Below are 18,772 nucleotides of genomic sequence, written 5' to 3'. Positions count from 1 at the left end.
CAATAGCCAGTTCACACTGTGTTTCCTAGAGTGCTCATTTAGACCTGGTGTATGCTATGGCAGTTTGACTTCCTTTACCACAAAGCAAGTCACAGGGACAGGTCTGCCTCATACGTGTGGATACAGTCTTATAAGAAGGCTCTGAAATGGCAGCAATCAGGCACTTTCATTGCCTCCCTAAAGGAAATTTCATAGTATGTTTTGAATGTACTTTGTGGTTAAAATAGTACATGTGTTGGGGCTGGGATTGTGCCTCAGTGGTAGAGTACCCACCTAGCATGTGTAAGACACTGGGTTCGATCCTCAGCACCACACAAAAATAAATAAATAAATAAAATAAAGGTATTGTGTCCATCTACAGCTAAAAACGAAGTTTAAAAAAAATGGTATACATGCATAGATTTATCCCTCCTACACATAACATTCTTCTTCTTTTAAATCAAATAGGATTTTCTACAAGGAGTTTGTCTTACCCCTGACTGTGAAGGTATCATTTCTAAGATTATCATCTTCAGCAGTGGTGGTCAAGTTAAATGTGAAGTAAGTATCTAATAAAGGAGAAATTTTATTAAGTTTGTAACCAAAATGTTTACACCTGTTAAAATGTTTTAAGGTTGAGGAAGTTGTGTGATTTGAATCTTGTCTTTTGTAAGAAAAAAAAGTTATATCATTTAAGAAAATAAATATTAGGACATGCATTGCAGTGAAGCATTTTCACATTCTTTTATTTCCTCCTAGGAAAAGCACACTTTTTATATTTTGGTTTTACTCTTTTTGATAACTTCCATTTTATTAATACCCCAAAAGGGGTAGTGGTGGAGGTGTGGGTTTTAGAGAAGGGGAAGAGTGCCTTGAGGGATTACCTTTAACTTCACCATCTGAATGTGGCAGGAGTGGGTAATTATAATATATATAATTTATTGGATCTTCTGCTTACCCTTAATTATTTAAAGTTTCTTCATAAAGCGGTGTCTACTCTCTTGTTCCTCTTTTCAGTAAATTATTTTGCTAAAGCTTTCTGGGCTTTTGTCTGGGTCAAAACATCATCACTGTTCTATCAAATTGAACATTGTGTGTGCTTCTGAAATATTTGTTATTTGTGGTTTTGTGCTTTATGTCATGGGAGTATGAGACAAATTTTGGATGTCTTTGTTTTATTTAAAGTTTGAACACAAGGTCATAAAAGAAAAGGTTCCTCCAAGACCTATTCTGAAACAGAAATGTTCTAGGTAAGATTTTTAACAATCAATCAGTAGTTTTTATATTGTCTCTTAGTCTATAACTCTGTTAAATCCAGATTTCTAAATTGTGCTATTTTTAAAAATTGGCTGTGCACACATATATAAATAAGTATTTTAAAAATTATTTTTATGGATATTTAAAACAGAACTAGCTTTAGAATGATTAAATACTGAAAATTAGAAAAAGTCACTATTTAGTGGTTGAACTTGTAAGTAAAATTATAACATTTCATGTTGTGAAATTACTTATCAACAGATTTGGCATTTAACAAAAATTATATAGTTAGCTTTTGGCTTTTAATTTCAAAAGCATTTTTGCTTTTTTATGTTTCTCCACCAAACGTTTTGAACCAATGACTATTTCTTACCTTGAAATACTTAGTGTATTGTCAAAATTATTCACCTCTGTTTCTTTCTGTTCAGATCAAATAATTCCAATCCTTTTTTCTTTTTGGTCCTGCTTCTTGTTTTTCATCCTAAAAAGTGATTTTTTTTTCTTATAATTTGTGACCAAGAAAACCAAAAGAAAAGATGTATAGAATTATTTGTTGAAAAAGAATCAGTGTAACCAAATCAACCAAATTCTCATATTGTTATTGGGGTGAAAATAATATTTTATCATGGGATCTTGCTTGCAGAGTACGTGCACTATTCTTATTTACCCTACACAGCAATTTATATACATTATATATGTGGAAATAATTTATATATGTTATATACATGGAAGTAATTTATATACATTATGTACATGGAAATAACATCTATACAAATTATACATAGCTTTCTTAATTAAAAGTCACAGCCTATTGCTTGGAGAATGTTTTCTATAGTAGGCAACAGAAAGTAGTTCATTGAGCAATTAACAAAGGTAAATTATCACTAATTGTAAATGTTTATCAGCCTAGTGAAGCTAAGACTGAAAGAAGACAAAAAATTGAAAAGAAAGATCCAAAAACAAGAAGCAAAAAAATTAGCACAAGAATGGAAGAGGACTTAAGAGAAAGTAATCCACCCAAAAAACGAAGAACAGAAAGATATGCAGAAGTCCAAACATGATAAGAATAGTATGCATTTGCTTAACCGTACAAATACAGAATTATAAGGCTCATATTATTATTTAATTGAAGTATAGATTTCAGTTAGTATTTTCATACTATCACTAAAATATAGAATTAAGTTAGCATCTTTGTCTTCTATTATTCTTAGATAGTGAAGGGATTGGTGTGAAGAATATCATTTTAGAAGCAGTACACAGTGATTCACATGCTTTCCTGCTGCTAACTCTAGGCAAACTGTGTCTGTTTCCTCTTCTTCAAACTGAATTGGAACATAATATCTGACCTGCATATTGTATGTTTGACAGTGCATTGTACAGTCTGCTATGTGAATTTAAGTTCCAAAATTTTGAACTGTAAATTAACTACTAGTTGTCTGGAATAGTTCAAATAAAGAGGCAGTTCATAAAAGGTATCATAGAGATTGCCTTGCCCAGCTTGTATTTTCATTCTCTAATAACATGGGGATGTCTCATACGTGATTTTACTATTCCTGTATACATCTTAACCAGTATATTTATTTTTAGTTTTAAGTTGAAGTAAGTTTTCTCAGTTTTCTACATTGTGCCTGGATTTCCAAAATGAAATAGTTACCACTTGCTGACTTTTTTTTATCTAATATACCAGTACTGTTTTACAGATTGATCATAATTATCTTTGCTACTGAAAAATGTATTTTAACTTTGTGAATGTATTTTAACTTTGCATGTTTAAGAACTAAAAATATTTTGGAGTTGATGAGATTGGGTTGGGATTGTTGAGGGAAAAAAACTATTTTAGAGGAAATAAAATTTTAGATGCTATTACATGAATGGTGTGAAATGAAGAGAATATAGAAGTATTGTTAAATATTTATATTCCTAATTTAAAGTTTCTTGAGTTGTCTATGTAAAATAAAGCAATCAATCTTAATTGTATCTTATGATTTAATATGTTACGTTATTTCTTTATAAGTTATGCCATTGCAAATTAGTATAATTTATCACTTTAACCTTTGTTATTTATTCCTAGAAACTGTAGACAGTAGTCAGAATTGTCAGTTCATTGATGACAGAATGCTGCAGTGCATAAAGCAGTATGCTGACAAGATTAAATCGGGTATACTGAACCCTTCCAAGCTTCTCAAAGAATTGCTCTCTTGGAAAGTTCTGAGCACAGAAGACTATACAACGTGTTTTTCTAGCAGAAATTTCCTCAATGAAGCAGTGGACTATGTCATTCGTCACTTGATTCAAGAAAAGAATAAAGACAAGGGTATTTCTTCATGTTTTGAGTGAGCTTAAAGAAGTGGAACCCAAATTAGCTACCTGGATCCAGAAACTTAATAGCTTTGGTATGTCCCTTTATATTCTAGTCTGGTAGGAAGGATAAATGTAGGTCTCTGATTTCTTTTTATCTTCCTATCTTATCGTTTATGATATTTTAAATGTGGAATACACATGTATGGTGAAAAATACTACCATCCACACATCATTTTTAGGTTATTCTATAGAAGGGAACGGTATGTTTTTTAAAAAGATCTAAACAAAATAAAAATCAGTCAGTAGGGAAATCTAGACTTGTATTATACTAAACATTTGTGAGTACTAGACACTACCCTGTGTAACCAACACACCCTCGAACCTAGGAGCTATTGAGTACCTTCTGGGATTGTGCACCTCAATAGCCTTGTTGAGAAAGATTAAGATTCTGTGAAGAAAAATTAGGACAAGCAGATGGGACTCATTGTTTAGGAGCACGTCAGGCAAATCTATGTTGAAGGATAAGAAGAAATGTACTGCCGCGTCCCCTCACCAGCAAAGGAAACACGACACAGGATTCTTCCTTCAGCAGTTTATTCAGGCCTTTGTTTAGACATGTCTTTTAGCTTGTTTCTCTCTCGAACACTCCTCCCGTGTGCCCCAGCCTTAATAAAGCAGATAAAGCCCCAATGCACAACTGCCACGTGGACTTTTCTCATAGGGTGCCAAGTCACAGCGTGCTAACTCATTCTGATAAGGAGTTGTTTGTCACAGACTACAGGGGAAACCAGCGCCATCTTGTAATGGAGGCCACAGTTCACAGAAACGGCTCACCACAATGTACCCTGGGGTTCAAGTAGCAGACATGTAAACAAAGCTATTTTGTCAGTTCTACCTTTGGTTAAACAATCCCTGCTAAAGGAAACCACATAAGCAGTAATAAATACCTAGAGCAAAGGACCCATCAGGTTGTGTAAAGCCAAATCATAGAATAAGGAGAAATAACAAAGAATTTTAATTTTAAACCATTAAGTTTATTACACAGTGAACTAAAACACAGTGCATCTGTTTCTACCTGATGGATCATCTCCTTTTATCCTGAAGAGGTTCTTTTAGCATTGTTAATAGTAAAAATCTATTGGTATTGAATTTTCTTACTTTTTATTTATTTGAAAATGTCTATTCTGCTTTCGGTTTTGAAGAGTATTTATCCTGGATTAGCAGTTTTTGTCTTCTAGCACCTTAAACCTTTCCATTAACTTTAACCTCTCATTTCTGATAAGAAGTCAGCTATCATTTTAGTCATTTTTACCAATGCATAACACACCACTTTTTTCTAATTGCCTTCAAGACCTTTTTCCTCCTAATTGATTATTTACAGTTGACTCCGATGCATCTAGATGTGATGAACTGATTTGTGTTTATTTAATTACAATTATCATGCTGATGACTCTACATATTAATTCTCCACCTATAGTCCCCTAGGTGCTAATTTTAAAAACATGAGTTTTCATTAAAAATAAGAAAAGAAACCCCTCCATATGCATTTCAATAATTCAAATTGTATCATAATTTGACTATTAAGACAAGGGAAAATCAATGCAACTAATTCAGATTTAAATTCAAGATTACACAGTGCAAAATAGGAAATAGTCTTGGAAAGGGAAGTAGAAAAATGTAAGATCCCTCTTAGAGGTCAGAAAAAATAAATTCAAAAATGTGATTTTTTTTAAAGGTAGTGTTAACTTGAAGTGGAAAACAAAAAGCAAAAAACCTTTGAAGCAAATTCAGTTGTGTTTACAAGGGCCTTTGAGTTTCTTTGATGTTTTAGTGATTGTGGTTTTTAAAATGTTGATTTGTGGAGGATGGGCACAGGGGATTGAATCTAGGTGCTTAACCACTGATCCACATCACCAGCCCTTTTTTACATTTTTTTTTATTTTGAGATAGGAAATCCATAAATTACTTAAGGCCTTGCTAAATTGCTGAGGGTGACTCTGAACTCAAGATCCTCCTGCCTCAGCCTCCAGAGCCACTGGGATCACAGTGTGCATCATGAAGCCTGGCCTTAAATGTTGATTTTATAATCCTTTCTTTTTAGCTGATAAGAGAAATTACAAAATACAGAATACTTGCAAACTACAAAATATAGGATACTTACAACTAAAGGTGCTTTGTTCAATGATCAGAGTTTAACTAACGTTTCAACCAGTGACTCTCAAACTGGGAGAGTGATACTAGTCTTATCAAGAGAAGTTTAGAAATTCCTGGGGGCATTTTGTTGTTGTTTCACCATGACTGAGGAAACTACTAACATTTTTTGGCCAGGCCCATAGATAGTATATAACCTTCAGCTAGTAGGAACAGTCCAAACCAAAGTACCAATAGAGTTCTATCAAGAAACCCTGGTGCAAAGAAGTAATCTACCAAGGAAAACACAGTTGCAGTTAAGTAAGAGAACAGAGCAGGTGCCGGGTGCAGTGCTGCATGCCTGTAATCCCAGTGGCTCTGGAGGCTGAGGCAGGAGGATCGTGAGTTCAAAGCCAGCCTCAGCAAAAGTAAGGCCCTAAACAATTCAGTGAGACCTTATCTCTAAATAAAATACAAAATAGGGCTGGAGATGTGACTCAGTGGTCTAGAGCCCTTGAGTTCAATCCCTGTTACCAAAGAAAAATAGACCACCCAGGTGACTTGTTTGTACCAGTAGGTCTACCTAAAACGAAAAGGGATTTTATGCAGTCAAATTGTTTTATTATCCATTTAAATATAATTCTTTATTTCTTTATGTTTGTCAAGAAGTAAATATATTTAAGATAACAACGAAAAATAATAAAAGAATGACAAGTGTAGGAACCTAATGATGACTTACACTTTTTGATTACAGACTTGAGATTCATCTGAAATGACAATGCAATCCCTAGCTATTGCAACAGAAATCTTAACCTCTGAGTGAAAAAAAAAAAAAAAGAGGGATGTTGAGATACCTTCAATCATCTTTTCTCACTTCTGCGTAAGTACCAACAGAGGTTGGCCAAAAATATTTTAAAACCTAAAACATACTATTAAAGTTGGCTTTTCTTTAAAATAAGTGCAAGTATATGATATGGCCTAGTGTTAATTTACAATCCCTACTTTCTTATGCTGCGACTGTCTTTAAATGTGCCCAGTTTGAACTGAGATGTGCCATAAGTCAGATATCAAAGACTTATTATGAAGAATGTAAAATAACAGTTATGTTTTTATTTTGATTACAAGTTAAAAGGATGACATTTTGAATATATTGAATTATGTAAAATGTATTATTAAATGAAGCTCATCTGTCCTATTTTTTAAAATATAACTTCTAGAAAATTTAATTTACATGTAGAGTTTATATTTCTATTGGTGGTTCTAAGGGCTTCTAGAAAATTTAATTTACATGTAGAGTTAATATTATATTTCTATTGGTGGTTCTAAGGGATCAGTGAGAAATAAGAGAAAGATCATGTTCAGATTCTCTATTTCATCATTTGCATTTGATGTCATTCACTGATCCTCTTATGTATTCCAAACCATTTCAAATTTCATGTGGATTTGGGTAAGACTGAGCTTTCATACTAATCACAGAGAACTTACTTTCCCATATATGTTTGTTCAGTGTCCCCCACTGAGTATAGTCTTCATAATAGTGTTTATGGTCCTGTTTCTAATTTTACACTGCATGCATCAGTTAAAATGCTGAAGATTCAGGAGGGTTTGCTTTGCTTCAGTGTATGCTCTGGAAGACTATATGTTATCCCGAAGAACATATTTTCTCCTCCACTCTCCCTGTCTCCTCCAAGAGGTGCATGTGATCTTCCAAGCACACTTTGGGAGGATGTTATCAGCCTTACTTTGTTTCAGTGAGAAGAGAACAGTTTCCAGAGTAGGCACTATCTAAAAATGTCTCCTTAGTGATGAAAGCATTTATTGCCAAGACTTTTGTTGCTTTGTCAATTGTCTATATTGGCTGTAACCGCCAGGGTTTTGCTGTTTAATTATTTAAACCACATAAATGGGCAATCTTTCATATATTATTTCATTTTCTTCTTAAAAAATGAATTATAAAATTTTAACTTTGACCCATATTTGTATAGATGAAATATCTGAGACTCAGAAAAGTTAATGATTTCCCTATAGTCACACAATTAGACTTCTGACTCTTACTACAATCTTTTTGGCTATATTCCTTACTTCTGCTGCTGTTCTGGTAAGGAAGTAATTTATATTTCTGAAAACTAAATGGATAAAGCTCAACAGAGCACTGTGGAAATTGAGATGTGCAGGCCACAAGTCCCCAATATCTGTTCTGCATTTATTTCAACACACCAAATATTTGACCTCCGTGAAAAGAATGCCAAGGTAAATTAGGCAGAACCAGAAACAGGAACTCATATACATGCCATATATTAGTGGCAATTTCAGATGTTTGAGTTTCTTTCTTTGTACAGTTGAAAGTGGAATAATATTTGTCAGGGCTAGACAAACAGTAGATGCTGGCAGAAGACCTTGCCTTGTATATGACTCACTTCCATTAGTACAGTACACTTCAACATGACTTTTTAATTGTGGGGAGTGCCTCAGCCCTACTGGTCATGCCCAGCCTAAACCTCCATCTTCCCTGGATTTAAGGACAAGATACTTGTTTAAATTCCACTTAAGTTATATGATCCCTTTACTTAAAGTCTAATATTATATGCATTTTTATTGTATTAAGTCTAAATCTTTATGCTTGATTTTCAAGGAATTTCATAATCTGACCTAAGCACACAAATATGTCATCCTTTATAGAATCCTTTCCTCTTAGCAAAATGAGGTGTCCTTACTTTCTTTAAACATACTTCTTTCTGCTGAGTCTTTCTTATGCTGTTTAATTCACTTGCCTTTTATTCTCTTTTTAGAATCTGAATCCTATGTACTTATCCAGGTCTAGCTCAAATCCCAAGACTCATCTTTTACTTTTAACTCTTTAGTGTTTACAATTTGTACCAAAATACATTTTAGCATTTATTTTGTGGCAGGGTAGGGCCCTTGCCACCCTCCCACTACACTAACTTTTACCAAGGAGGAAACTGGTATTACCAAGAAAGACCTGTTTATTTTTTAGGAGTTCCCATTCTCGAGATTATAATGAGGATCTAGAGTCACCTCCACCCTTGGAGATAGATCCAAGATTGGGGTCCTTCGGCACAGGTGTAAAGGTTGATCCATTGCCTAAACCTCTTACACTGGCACAGAAGATGATGTACACACACACACACACACACACACACACACACATACACATACACACACACACACACACACACACATACACGCCAAAACTCAGAAAGGAAGGAAGGAAGGAAGGGAGGGAGGGAAGGAGGGAGGGCAGGGAAAGAAGGAAGGAGACCCTTTGAAATCCATTGAGAAATGATACTGTTCTGGTCAACCTGACAGAAAATGGATATTTGTTGTCATTTTCTGACTTACCATATTGTGACCAAGCATAGTGCTTTTATTTTTATTATTTTTTTACTAAGACCTTTACTAGGATTCACCTGGTTTATAACTTTTTCATTTAAATATAACTGAATCTGCTGGAAGGTGGTGGCAGAGTCTGTAATCCCAGATATTCAGGAGGCTGAGGCTGGAAGATCGAAAGTTTGAGGTAAACTTGGGGAACTGAGCCAGACTCTGTTTCAAAATAAAAACTAATCTGGGCATGGTGGCACACACCTGTAATCCCAGCAGCTCAGAATGGTGAAACAGGAGAATTGGGATTTCAAAGCCAACCTTAGCAACTTAACGAGGCCCTGAGTAACTCATTGGTACCTATCTCTAAATAAAATACAAAAGAGGGCTGGGGATGTGGCTCAGTGGTTGAGTTCCCAAGAGTTCCATCTCTGATAGCAAAAAAAAAAATAATAACAAATGAATAAATAAAATAAAAAGGGCTGGGGATGTAGCTCAGCAGTGGAGCACCCCTGGATATTTGTACTAGGGAATACAAAAAAAAAAGAATTTTCAATGCATATTACTTTTTGTCTAGTTTATTTCATTCAGAATCTCTCTGTTTTTGCTATTATCAATAGTTCTTTATTCTTGCTAAGTATGTTTCCAAAATTTATTATCTATTTTCCTATTGATATACATTGGGGATTTTTTTAAGTAAACCAGGTTATATTTATACAGTGGAAAATTATTAAGCAATGAAAATAAGAAGTACATTCACATTCAACAACTTGGATAAATCTTATAAAAATACATATGGAGCTAAAAAAGCCGCATACCAAAGAACACATGTGTATGATTACACTATATAAAGTAACAAAACAGGCAAAACTAATCCTTGTTATTAGAAGTTAAAATAGTGCCTAACTCTGGGGGAGCGGAGGGAATAATTAGGGGAGCAATGAGAAAGGGCTCATGAAGGTGCATTTGATGTCCAATTTCTTGACCTGGGTTAGGGTTCAGTGGATATGTTTACTTTGTGATAATTCATTGTGCTATACGTGATTTTCTTTTGTCTGTTATATTTAATAAAAGAGAAGCTCTATTAACAGTAAAAAAAATCAATCTCTACATTCATGTAATAGTTAGTAATCCAATGCCTACTATATGGTTAATATGAGTATAAGGGTTCTGAGGCATGTAAGACAGACATGTTCCCACAGTCCAACACTGGGTATTTTTTGACTATTACAAATAAAACCACCATGAATAGTTGTGCACAAGTCCCAGTGTGGATGTATGCTTTTATTTCTCTGGAGTAAATATCTCGGCAGATGTGATTTAATTTTTAAAGCAACTGCCAAACAGTTTTCTAACAGTTTGTGCCATTGTTTATACTACATGTTATAGTCTGTAGTTCTAAGAGAGATACCATAGTCTTCATCTTTGTCAACATTTGTTATGATCAGTCTTAAATTTTGTCTATCTTACTGTATGTGTAATAACATTGCAGTTTTGATTTACATTTCAACTTATGTTGGATATCCTTTCATGTGCACATTCACCATATTTGTATCTACTTTGGTGAAGAAAAAAAAATCTTCTGCCCATCTTTTCAAATTGGGTGATTTTTCTTATTAATAAGTTGTAAGAATCATTTGTATATCCTAGATATCATTCTCTTGAGAGATATATGTTTTGCCAATACTTTGTCCTAGTCGGTCAGCTTACCTTTCCATTTCCATAACAATGAATATAGAATAGACAAAGTTTGTTGTTGTTGTTGTTGTTGTTGGTACTGGGGATTGAACTCAGGGACATACCACCACTGAGCCACATACCCAGTCCTATTTAGTATTTTATTTAGAGACAGGGTCTCACTGAGTTGCTTAGTGCCTCACTTTTGCTGAGGCTGGCTTTGAACTTGCAATCCCCCTGCCTCAGCCTCTTGAGCCACTGGTATTACAGGTATGCACCACCACGCCCAGCATGAGACAAAGTTTTTAAGTCTGATTTATTTCTGAGAGGAGAGAGAGAAAAAAAGAGAGCATGAGGCAGAAAGAGCTAGTTAGTTTTAAAAGTCTCTGCCAAGCAGCTTTTTATATTTTCTTCCAGAAGTTGTATAGGTTTAGCTGCTACATTTAGGTCTGTAGTCTATTCCTACCAGGAGTGTGTGAGGGCTCCCATTGATCCACATCCTTGCCAACTTATTATTATCTTTTTGATTATAACCATCTTAATAGATGTGAAGTAGTATCTCACTGAGGTTGTACATTTCCCTAATGGTGCTGGGTATCCTTTCATTTGCTTATTTGCTTTTGCATATTATCTTTGGAGAAATGCCTATTCTAATTTCTTGCCATTTGTCTTTTCATATTGAACAATAAGAATTGCTTGTATATTCTAGGTAGTTATATTCTAACTACATGAATTGTAAACATTTTCTTCTATGATTGTGTTTTCACTTTCTTCGATGGTAGCCTTTAAAAGTTTTAAATTTGATGAAGTTCATTACTTTATTATTTTTTTCTTTTGGTACTTGGGCATTTGGTGTCTTAACTACAAAGTCATTGTCTACTCCAAGATTTACCTATGCTTTCTTACATTTAGTTTTGGTTCTTACATATATATGTGTTGTCCATTTTGAATTCTTACATTTATGTCTGTGGTCCATTTTGAGGTAATTTTTATGTGGGGTAGGGTTTAACTTAATTCTTTTGCATTAAAGACTACATCATTTTGAAATATATTTTCATTTGGAATGCAATTCTAGGATGTCAGTGTTTTTTTTTTTTTCTTTCAGAACTTGAAAATGTTGATGTACTATTTTCTGGTTTGCATGGTTCTTGAATGAATTTTGACATTTTACTTTCACTCCTTTGTACATAATGGTATCTGTTTTCTGTAGATGATTTTCAATTTTTTTTCTTAGCACTGGTTTTAAGCATTTAGTGTATATTTGTGTCATCCTTATCATTTTTCTTATTCATTGAGCTTTTTGAATCTGAGTGTTCATCAGATATAGAACATTTTTATTTATTATTTCTTCAAATGTGTTTTTCCCATCTCTTTTAGGAACTACCATAACATATATATTGGACTTGTTGAAGCTGTGCATACTGATGCTTTGTTAATTTCAGTCTCTTTCTCCGTGTTTGATTTTGGAGTCTTTATCACTGCATATTCAGTTTGCTGATATTGACTTCTTCAATGTCTTTATCACTGCATATTCAGTTTGCTGATATTGACTTCTTCAATGTCGAATCTGCTATTAATCTCATTCAGTGTAATTTTCACCTTAGCCATTGTTTTATCTGATTTTATCTAATTTTGTCTGTTGTGTCTTCCATAAATGTTTAACACTATTCTCTGGCACATCATTTACAATAGATGAGGTTCTTCCTGGTAACAGCAGCGTTAGGCCTACTGAATGCTCCTAGGCAAGTGCCTTCACAAATTTCCAATGGTATATGTTATTATGCTGCCAATTATTTGTTTCAGATATGTTTTTCTTGTCTCATTTAGATTGTACTCTGACATTAGGAACCCTTCATATCTTAGAATTTTATGTCCCCTCCACCCAAACTGGTCACATTTACCTTTAACAATTACTCAACCCTTACCCCGTAAGAATTCCCTTTGAGGTATTAAAGAATAATGCACTTGAGATTATTTATCTCCATGCCAGTAATCACCACCACATTCTATCCTGTTCCTTTTCTGAAGGTTTTTAATATAACCGTATATTAAACATCATGTTAAATATCAATGCCACATATTTAAATGCTATGAGTAAAAGTGAATTCTGATTCATCCACTAATTGTATGTATCCTGGTAGAAAGAACTACCACTACCTTATTGTGGCCAGTTGAGAAATTTTCTTCTCATTATCCACCAGACTAGTTAATATGTCTTTAAGGCAATAAGTTTAAAAAATAATACTGATAAATCAAAATATTGAAAACTCTACAAACTAAGCAGCTAGTTCTTCAGTAACAGGAAGCACTGACTATGCATATAAAAGTATATCTGATTATGAGTCAAAGTAAATATCAAGAAGATAATATGCAATTAGATAATTTTGCTCTTCTGATTTTTCCACCAATGAATTATCATTCATTTCTATTCTACAATAAGAAAAATTCTACAACATACCATATTCTATAATAAGAAAAATAAGAAAAAAAGTAAAACTAGTTTTAAAAGATCTACTTAAATATTCCAGTATCATGTAACCAAACAACTACTCTCCACACAAGTATGTTTTTATTCAACAACAGACACATTCAGGGTACATTCCTGGAGTTGAGGATGCATGCTGCTGAGAGGTGGACCTTAAATGCCTTGTTCTCATAGCTTATTTCCTCTCAGTACTATTTATATATGGGGGCTTAATAGTTAATATATGTGTTTAATAGTGTAGTATATTTATAATATTATTGGAACCATGAGTTTATCCAACAAATCATTTGTTAACTCTCTCATACATTCTAGGCATTTCCCTAGTCACCGATGTAACAGTAGTGAACAAAACAACTAATTTCCTGCTCCTGTTGGAAATTGTGTTTGAGGTTGGGTCAGAGCAGTCAAGTAGATAAACAAATGTAAGGCAAGTGGTAAGAGAAGTCTAAAGTGGTAAGGCAAGTCTGAAGAGAAAGAAAGGCAGGGTAATGGGCTTGATAGTCATGGCAAGAGGCTCTATTTTGTGTAGGGTGGCCAGGGAAGGCCTTTATCACATGAAATGCCACTGTTAGAGAGACATGATAAAGTGAGGGGGTAGTTAGCTAGTCAGATGATTTGGGGAGTTAAGGTTGAGGCAAAGTTGCAAGTGTAAATGCTCTGAAGCAGGGGTGGGATTGGTGTATTTAAATGGAACTAACAGACAAGAGAAGAATGTTAGGAAATGGGGAGAAAAGATGAGGGGAGTCACATTGAATAAGAACAGTCCATACTAAGGCAGGGCAGTCCATAATAAAGTCATGGCTTTTTTTCCTTTTTTTTTCCTGATAACAGAGATTGAACCCCCAGGGGCACTTAAACAATGAGCAACACCCACAGTCCTTTTTAAAATATTTTATTTAGAGATAGGGTCTAACTGAGTTCCTTAGGGACTCACTACATTTCTGAGGCTGGCTTTGAACTCAGGATCCTCCTGACAGCCTCCTGAGCTGCTGGGATTACAGATGAGTATGACCAGGCCTGGCTAAAGTCATTGCCTTTTATTTGGAAATGGGAAGCTATAGGAAGATTTTGAGCAGAGAGACACGATCAAATTTATATTTAAGAATATCACTCTAGTTGCCATCAGGACAATAGATATTGGGGAAAATGAGGGCAGAAGCAAGGACAGAAGAAGGCTATGGGAATCATTAAGGTGACTTATGATGTGGGTTTGGCCTGTATATTGGCTTAGCAGTTGCAGAGGAGTGGTCAGATTCTGGGCATGTTTCAAATGCTTATTTGGAAAGAAGGAAGTCAGAAAAATAAATAAATAAAATGCTATATAATTTATATCAAATTCTAGAAAATGCAAAACAATCTATAACGACAGGAGATGTTTGGAGACAGCCCAGAAAAGGAGAGGGGAGGGATTACAAAGAAGGATGAAATACTCTTTTGATTTTGGTGTTAGTCTCATAGGTATATTCATGTCAAAACTTATCAAATTGTACACCTTAAATGTGCAATTTATTGTAGGTCAACTATATCTCAATAAAATTGTAAAAATAAAGACATAATATTGTCTAATGGAATGGAGTTGGAATGTGAGAGAAAAGAGATCAAAGATGGTTTGTAAGTTTTGGGCTTTGAGCACCTGGATAATGGGAATAAATTGTCATTCTTATTTCTGAGATAGGGAAGACTGAAAGGAGCAGATTTTGAGAGAAAAATGAGTTCAGTTTTCAACATGTTGTTAGAGATGCCTACTAGATACATTTTATAACATAATAAATACATGGTAGAAAAGAAATGAAGAACGACTCAGATAGACAGTTTCTCTCTATGATCCACTGGTTCTCCAGAAAGCGCAGAAGTACACTGGACCAATGGGGACCTCTCATGGCCCCTGTAGACAAATGTTTGTGCACACCTTTTTTCCATCGTTTTCTTTATTTAACATTATGAACATGGTGGACTAGATTTTTTTCTCTAAATTTTAAAGATTCAGTTAATTTGGGGAAACAACTGATGGGTTCATTGTTGGAGGTTGATGAATAACCTTAGCAGAGACTATAGTAACAAGCCCTTGGTCACAGACAAACGAGAATGGCTCCACCCAGGATGGGAGCATTACAGACACTCTTCCTTGGGCTGGCTAGCTTGTGCCTTCCCCCTGTTAACTGTACATATCAGTAATTCAGCTATATTATGATTTAAATCAGATTTTGCTCCTCTTGTCAGAAAGTACAACAATTGCTTGTTAGTTGATAGGTTGTGATGAAAAGGAGTCTACTCCTTTGGCTTGAAACTTAGCTCCATTACTCACTGGATGTGTGACTGCCTCAATTTACTCTAAAATAAGGATTGGAATAGGACCTACTACTACTGTAAGGTACTATTGTTATGAAGATTAAATGAATTGATATGTATAAAACCTTCAGAATAACAACTGGACATAAAGCGTTCAAGAAATGTTAGCTACTAGCTTTCTTCTCTGACAATCGGTTTTGTCAGTTGGTTCCCACTAAGTTGTGGACTTTTTCCAACCAGGACCAGATATCTTGTCTTTTGATTTTCATCCACTCCAACACCATGCTAGGACTTTGTCCAGCGTCTGGCATGAATGGTAGCACAAAATGAAAGTTAAAAATATGCTGTTGAATTAAATGATTTCTTCCCTTATGGATAAAGATAAGAATCTTAAGATCTTAGCCCAAAGACTAATGTCCATCTCTCTGCCCCCATCTGTCCCTGCCTTAAAAAATAAAGCAGGCTACTGTCTCCAGTTTACACCCTCACTCACAGTTCCATTCACCTTCCCCTTTCCTAATCAGAGGGATCTTGGGGTGGGGCTTCAAGGAACCTCTAGGAGTTTGAAGGGGAGGGAGCCTGGAACCATAGATTAGCTGTGACAAGTCAGGGGTGGGATTTGGTAGTTCAGAAAAGGAGGTACCAGACCAGGAATGAGGGATGGGAGTGATGGTGGAGTGGGCTAGTTCAGGATGGACCAGAAATGAGATGTTGAGGAAAGCCAGAAAGGGCCAGTTCGCGGAGGGGTGGGGATGGGTGGGTGATGACTAGAATCATGCGGAGGGTCGCTTGTGAGGGCACAGAAGCAAAGGCAGGTGATTGGACGAGAAGGAGAGTCCTAGTTGCCAAGGCAGCGACTAGAGGAGAAGGTCTTCAGTTGAGGAGAAGGTCTCGACTAGAGAAGGACGGAGCTCCAGCTCCGTGCAGTTCTCCAGTAGAGTCTGTGGATCGACCCCCAGATATCCCTGCTGACGGGTCACCCGGGAAAGGCTTAAGCCTTCCCGGGCACCACCCCTCCGTGCTTTGCTACCCTCCCGCCCCCTGAGCCCCGCCTCCGGCGCCTCGGGCTGCAAACTACTCCACCGTGTCACCGGCTCCCCGAGGTGACCACAACATGGTTGTGGCGCCACTGCTGCTCTTCTGGCTGTTCATGGTGCTCTTCTGTCTGTTCGTGCTGTGGCCGGCCTGGCGAGTGCCGGGCCAACCGGACCTGATCACCGGCCAGCGCTTGTCGAAGCACAAACTCTGTGCAGATGAGGAATGCAGCAGTGAGTGCGCAGGCGGTCGGGCCCACCCGGGTCTCCTCGGGGGCTCCGATCCCCTGGTCCCCAGCCCCGTGGGCTGGGCTAGGGGGTCCCAGGATGACGGGTGGGGCGCAGGAGTGATAGAGCCTCGGGACCCTGCTGTGTGTCCCCTCCAGCTCTGCCGGAGCCCCAGCCAGCCCACTCAGGTTGGGGGGGGCTTCCACTCCCACTAGTTGCCAGCGTTTTATTTTTCTCTACTGACTGAGGCGGGGGTTGGAAAACAGGATTCCCCAGGGACAGCTCTCAGTTTCTTCCCTTCCAGGATTCGCCTAGGATCTCAGTGGGTGATCTGGTTGTGTGCTGCGCGCCCGGGGCTCCCCACGCTGTAGCAGAGCGCTTTTCTGCCCCCTCCACAGGGACCTGGGCTGGTGTGGTATAAGGGCAGATGCTCTCCAGGGCTCGGTGGCCCTAATCCCAGCGGCAGGTTGATGGTGGGGCTCCTTGGGAAAGGCTCACTGGCCCCTTCGTCCTTTTGCTGCACTGGGGATTGGGCTGCTTTTGCCTTTTAACAGGGACTAGACTTTAGGCTTGGGAAGAGCACTGAGTCCAGGCATGCAATGTGTTCCAAGGTCTCGGCCCCGACTCTGCTTCAGTCCTGTCATTTCTGTGCATAGAAGCCTCCCTTCATATTTGAGGTAGGGTAGCAGGTGGGCCAATAATCTTTTGCTTTTGAAAGAGGCCAAGCATCTGCACCGGCCACCTGGGAACTGCAGCCTCTTCTGTGTGCAGGAAGCTGACAGAATTGCTTCCTAGTCCTGGATTGGAGGTGGGTGGTGGGGAGGATGTAGCCATTCAGATTCAGATGAAGAGGTTTGTTGCAATAACAATAATAAATACTCCAAGATTTTATAAGCCAATTCAGTTTTAGACTCAGTCGCTAGTGTTGTTGGAACCTCTTTCCTCTATATATTTACTGGCCCAGAATACTTCTTATGGCCTCCCGCTTGGTTTCTAGTAACCTTGCAACTTGATGACCGTGTTGTCCATAAATTGTAAGCAGTACATATTTTAAAATATTCATGCTAAAAAGGCCAAGAAGTTTACCATTGAGCTCTTTATGCCTAAATTGGTGTTACCAAAAACAAATTTTATAATTTGAATTGTTTCTTCCACTCCAATAAAGAAAAAAGATGTCTCCAATATATGTTAAGCAGTTCCTAGAGGTAACCCTAAGGCTGGAGTAAATAAACACTCAGAGAAGCAAAGCAGCTGCCATGATATTTCCTTTCAGTTTTGCTATTCTTTGCTATCGAGCGCTATCCTACGTGGGCTACCTGGACAATCTCATCACTGATGCTTACTCAGTACTAAGACATGGTGTTGGTAAGGTTCAGTGGGGTAACATAACTTGAGAAATGGCCTGTGTCCAAACAGATGTGACCAAACACAACAGGTGGGTCTGTGTTGTGTTGTAGGAAGTAGTGAGGTGTGTATGTCAGGTGTCCTTGTGTGCCTTCCAAGTAAGTGCTCCAAAAAAAAAGAACTAAATAGGTGCTCCATAGTATGCATTATGATGTCACCTAATATATTGCTGATTTGTAAATCCTCTATGACCTAAGGGGGAACAAGAGAAACATTGCCATTTCCACTTGTGATGAGAATTCCCCACCTTAAAGTGTCTCTCACCTTCAACTAGGCCTCTTAATTATATATGAATTAGGATGCTGATAGTTCTGAAAATAGTCCTATTTTAGCTTCAAAAAAACAAGTTACCCTCTCCAAATCTGTGTTTGTTCCTCAGACATACATTTTTATAAAACACACATTCTTGTGTATTTTATTGCTAATTGGCTTTTAGAAAAAGTGTTATTTCCATTTCTTTGTGCTTTTTACATACATCTATTGTCCATTTCGTCTTAAATCAGAAACTGTGTATTTGGTCAACCAAAAGAAAAATGTTGCTTCTACCAGTTTCTAGATCAATTGTGATTCTAGTCCTGCATTTTAAGCATGAAGGTATTGCCTGACCTTTTCTCGTGGTTAAACTTGTTCCTTGTCAGATAGGATA

At 36.8% G+C, this 18,772-nt stretch overlaps 1 protein-coding gene across 1 annotated transcript in view; it reads left to right on the top strand.

The window, feature by feature from the left end:
• Positions 1-453: 453 nt before the first annotated feature.
• The window catches only part of LOC144252992 (transport and Golgi organization protein 1 homolog), a 56,290-nt gene continuing 37,971 nt past the window's right edge, over positions 454-18,772 (top strand). Inside the window, exons 1-4 of the mRNA XM_077794979.1 lie at positions 454-540; positions 1,165-1,229; positions 3,308-3,629; positions 6,422-6,547. The gene's annotated coding sequence lies outside the window, so the exon portion shown is untranslated. The remainder of the gene's footprint in view (positions 541-1,164; positions 1,230-3,307; positions 3,630-6,421; positions 6,548-18,772) is intronic.

The sequence above is a fragment of the Urocitellus parryii genome, unplaced genomic scaffold, assembly GCF_045843805.1.
Source record: "Urocitellus parryii isolate mUroPar1 unplaced genomic scaffold, mUroPar1.hap1 Scaffold_83, whole genome shotgun sequence".
In the NCBI taxonomy this organism is placed as follows: domain Eukaryota; kingdom Metazoa; phylum Chordata; class Mammalia; order Rodentia; family Sciuridae; genus Urocitellus; species Urocitellus parryii.
This window is presented reverse-complemented; position numbering and strand designations above follow the sequence as displayed.